Source organism: Neophocaena asiaeorientalis, unplaced genomic scaffold (genome assembly GCF_003031525.2).
Source record: "Neophocaena asiaeorientalis asiaeorientalis breed wild unplaced genomic scaffold, Neophocaena_asiaeorientalis_V1.1 scaffold342, whole genome shotgun sequence".
NCBI lineage: Eukaryota > Metazoa > Chordata > Mammalia > Artiodactyla > Phocoenidae > Neophocaena > Neophocaena asiaeorientalis.
Genome location: NW_020174037.1, coordinates 2,301,332 through 2,306,138, shown reverse-complemented (window position 1 = coordinate 2,306,138; position 4,807 = coordinate 2,301,332). Strand labels below are relative to the sequence as shown.

At 37.0% G+C, this 4,807-nt stretch overlaps 1 non-coding gene across 1 annotated transcript; it reads right to left on the bottom strand.

Annotated features, from left to right (window-relative positions):
• Positions 1 to 2,981: 2,981 nt before the first annotated feature.
• On the bottom strand, positions 2,982 to 3,088 carry LOC112405346 (U6 spliceosomal RNA). The gene has a single exon (XR_003004322.1). It is a non-coding gene; the product is annotated as a U6 spliceosomal RNA (small nuclear RNA).
• Between the last annotated feature and the right edge of the window lie 1,719 nt (positions 3,089 to 4,807).

The window sequence follows — 4,807 nt, the reverse complement described above, 5'->3', positions numbered from 1 at the left end:
TTCCCGGACCAGGGCACGAACCCGTGTCCCCTGCATCGGCAGGCGGACTCTCAACCACTGCGCCACCAGGGAAGCCCTCAAGCTTTTAACTTTGGTTAATCTTCTGGTCATTTAGAACAGGGGTGTGTCTTCCACTTACTCTTTCAAGAAGGGTTTGTGGTGGCATATATTTTCTGAACCTGCTCTTTCATGGAATGTCTTTGACTTCACAGATGAGCAACAATCTGGCTGGTTATAAAATTCTTCGTCCGTAACCAGCTTTCCTCAGACCTCCGTAGGATGATTTCATTGTCGTTTGGCATTTAGCATTCCAGAGGAGAGGTCTCAGATTGGCTTGATTATTGCTCCTCCACAAGTAACTCTTTTGTTCTGTTTTGTTTTGTTTTCAGGTTAAATGTTTGTAAAATCATTGTTGGTCTATTCAAATATTTTCAGGAAATTTTTTGGGTGTGGTTGTCTTTTCATTGATGTGGCCTCAATGTAATCAAGTAAAGTGTAAAAATTTGCTTCTACAAATTTTGAGGGGTTCTTTCTCTAGATAAATCCCATGAGGCTTTGGAATTAAGAGCATTCACTATAGAGACAGGCTGGCTGGGTTCAAGGGCCAGCTTTGTCCTTCACTAGGTCTATGACTTTGAACAAAATTAAAAGAAAGCCCCAAATTTAAAACTTCTCTCTATTTCAGTTTCCCTGTTTGTAAAATGGGGCTGATATAGTACCTATCTTAGAGGGTAGTTGTGAGGGTAGACTGGGCCCTAAGTCCAGAATGGTATCACTATAAGAAAAGGGCAAGAGGCCCAGACACAGTGGCAGACAGAGGAGAAGGCCATGTGGAGACAGAGGCAGAGGTTGGAGTGATGCAACTACAAGCCATGGAATAGCAAGGATTGTCAGCAACTACCAGAAGCTAGGAAGAAGCAAGGAAAGGTCCTCCCCTAGAGCATTCAGAGGGACCAGGTCCCCGCCAGCACCTTGGTTGTGAACTTCTAGGCTCCATAACTGTGAGATGATAAATTTCCATTATTTCAGGTTTAAAAAAAAAAGTTAACATTGGTAAAGCATCTAGAAGGTCATTTAGCCCATCCTGAGTGTTTTGCAAGTACCTGCTAGACCACTGTCTTTTTGTTCCTCTCTCTCTGTTTTTAAGCTTCAGAAAGTTTTTCTTTTTGAAAATGTCTATTTACTTTTTATTAGGTATTTTAAGTTGCTGAACCGAAAAGTATAACAATAAAATTTTTGACTAATTCTGTTGCCATAATGAATAATCCCAAAGGTTTAGCTTAACATGGTTATATAAATTCACAAGGTGTCTGTAAGAACTAAATGAGAATTAAGTGAGACAATATATAATATATAAAACATTAAAAATTTCTAGTATTCCAGCACAGGTGTGAATTATTTTTTTCAGTCATCATTGATATCTATTTTGTGCCTGTGTATTAGGTTTTTAAGCTTTACTGAGGTATAATTGACAAATAAAAATGTAATATATTTAAAGTATTCAATGGGATGATTTTATATATGTATATATTGTGAAAGGATTCCCACCATCAAGTTAATTAACACAACCTCACATATTTATCTTTTTTTGTGTGAGAACATTTAAGTTCTACTCTCTTAGCTAATTTTAATTATATAATACAGCATTATCAATTATAATCACCACATTATACATTAGATCTTCAGGGCTTATTCATCTTATAACTGAAAGTGTGTACAATTTTACCAACCTCTCCCTATTTCCCCCTGACAGCCACCATTCTATTCCTTAAGAATTTGACTTTTTCAGATTCCACATATAGGTGATACCATGCAGTATTTGTCTTTCTCTGTCTGGCTTATTTGATTTGTCATAATGTCTTCCAGGTTCATCTATGTTGTCACAAATAGCAGGATTTTTTTTTTTTTGCGGTACGCGGGCCTCTCACTGTTGTGGCCTCTCCCATTGTGGAGCACAGGCTCGGGACTCACAGGCTCAGTGGCCATGGCTCACGGGCCCAGCCGCTCTGCGGCATGTGGAATCTTCCCGGACTGGGGCACGAACCCGTGTCCCCTGCATCGGCAGGCGGACTCTCAACCACTGCGCCATCAGGGAAGCCCCCCTTTGCATATTTTTAACTGGATATTTTGGGGGATTGCTATTGAGTTCAGTTCTTTATACATTTTAGATACTAACCTTATATCAGATACGTGGTTTGTAAATGTCTTCTCCCATTCCATAGATTGCCTTTTCATTTTGTTGATGGTCTCCTTTGTGTGCAGAAGCTTTTCATTTGATGTAGTCACATGTGTTTATTTTTGCTTTCGTTGCTTTTGCTTTAGGTGTCAAATCCAAAACAAATATTACCAAGGGAATTCCCCGGTGGTCCAGTGTTTAGGACTCAGCCCTTTCACTGCCGTGGGCCCGAGTTCAATCCCTGGTCTGGGAACTAAGATTCCACAAGCTGTGTGGCATGGCCAAACAAACAAACAAAAACTCCTCAAATCATTACCAAGACCAATGTTAACGTCAAGGAGCTTTTTCCCTACGTTTTTTTCCTAGAAGTTAAAACTTATGTTCAAGTCTTTAATCACTTTGAGTTGTTTTTTGTGTGTGATGTAAGATATAGGGTCCAATTTCATTCTGTTTTGCATGTGGATACCCAGTTTTCCTGACACCATTTATTTATAAAATTAATTTTTATTGGAGTATAGTTGCTTTACAATGTGTGATTTTCTGCTGTACAACAAAGTGAATCGGTTATACGTACAGATATCCCCTTTTTTTTTAGATTTCCTTCCCATTATGTCACCACAGAGTATTGAGTAGAGTTCCCTGTGCTTTACAGTAGGTTCTCATTAGTTATCTATTTTATACATAGTAGTGTATATATGTCAATCCCAATTTCCAAATTCATCCCACCACACCTTCCCCCCTTGGTATCCATAGGTTTGTTCTCTACATCTGTGTCTCTATTTCTGCTTTGCAAATAAGTTCATCTAAAAATATGGAATGCTTCATGAATTTGGGTGCCATCCTTGCACAGGGGACATGCTAATCTTCTCTGTATCATTCCAAATTTAGTGTATGTGCTGCTGAAGTGAGCACTCCCAACACCATTTACTGAAGAGACTCTTCTTTCTCCAGTGTATATTATTGGCTCCTTTGCTAAAAATTAATTGACTACGTATGCATGGGCTTATTTCTAAGGTCTCTATTCTGTTCCATTGATATGTGTGTCTATTTTTAGACCACAAACATAATTGTTTTGATTCTTATAACTTTGTAATATATAGTTTAAAATCAGGGAGTGTGATGCTTCTAGCTTTGTTCTTCTTTCTAAAGATTGCTTTGGCTATTTGGGACCTTTTGTTGTTTCAATAAAGTTTAGGATTGTTTTTTTCCTTTCCCATGAAAAATACCATTGCAATTTTGATAAGTATTGCATTGAATATGTATATTGCTTTGGGTAGCATGGGTAGTATGGACATTTTAACAATGTTCTGCCAATCCATGGACATGGAATGTCTTTCCATTTATTTATGTCTTCTTCAATTTCCTTCATCAATTCTTTGTAATTTTCAGTGTACTGATCTTCCACTTCTTTGTATAAATTTATTTCTACATATTGTATTCTTTTTAATGCAATTGTAACTGGGATTATTTCTTAATTTCTCTTTCTGACAGTTCATTAGTATATAGAAACATAACTGACTTTTGTGTGATTTTATATTTTGCAAATTTATTGAATTTTTTTATTCTAACAGTTTTTTTGGTGGAGTCTTTTGGGTTTTCAACATGTAATATCATGTCAACTAGAAACAGAAAAATTTACTTCATCCTTTCCAATTTGTATGCTTCTTATTTCTTTTCCTTGCCTAATTGTTCTGGCTAGGACTTCGTGTACTATGTTGAATAAAAGAGATGAGAGTGGGCATCGTTGTCTTATTCCTGATTTTATAGGAAAAGCTTTCAACATTTCACCATTGAGTATGAGGTTAGCTGTGGCATTTATTATGGAATTTATGGTGTTGAGGTACGTTCTATCTATGCCTAATTTGTTGAGAGTTTTTATCATGAAAGTCTGTTGAATTTTGTCAAATGCTTTTTCTGCATCTTTTCAGATGATAATGTGATTTTTATTCATTTTGTTAATGTGGTGTATCACAGTTATTGATTTGCCTATGTCAAACCATCCTTGCATCCCAGGGATAAATCCCATTTGATCATGGTGTATAATCCTTTTTAATGTACTGCTGACTGGTTTACTAATATTTTGTTGAGGAAATTTGCATCTATATTCACCAGGGATAATTGCCTATAATTATCTTTACTTGTAGTGTCGTTGTCTGGCTTTGGTATCAGGGTAATGCTGGCCTCATAAAATGAGTTTGGAAGTGTTTGTTGCTCTTCTACCCTTTGGAAGAGTTTGAGAAAAGTTGGTATTAATTCTTCTTTAAATGTTTGGTAGAATTCAGCTGTGAAGCCATGTAATTCTGGACACTTCTTTGTTGGGAGATTTTTGATCACTGATTCAGTCTCCTTACTAGTCATTGCTCTGTTCAGATTTTCTATTACTTCATGATCCAGTCTTGGTAGGTTATATGTTTCTAGGAATTTATCCATTTTTTCTAGGTTATCTAATTTGTTGGCATATCATTGTTTATAGTAGTTTCCTGTGATCCTTAGTTTTTCTGTTTTCAGTTTGTAATGTCCCATTTTTTTTTTTTTTTTTTAACATGTTACATTCAATAACATTTCCTCTCACTGCCGCGGCCTCTCCTGCCGCGGAGCACAGGCTCCGGACGCGCAGGCCCAGCGGCCATG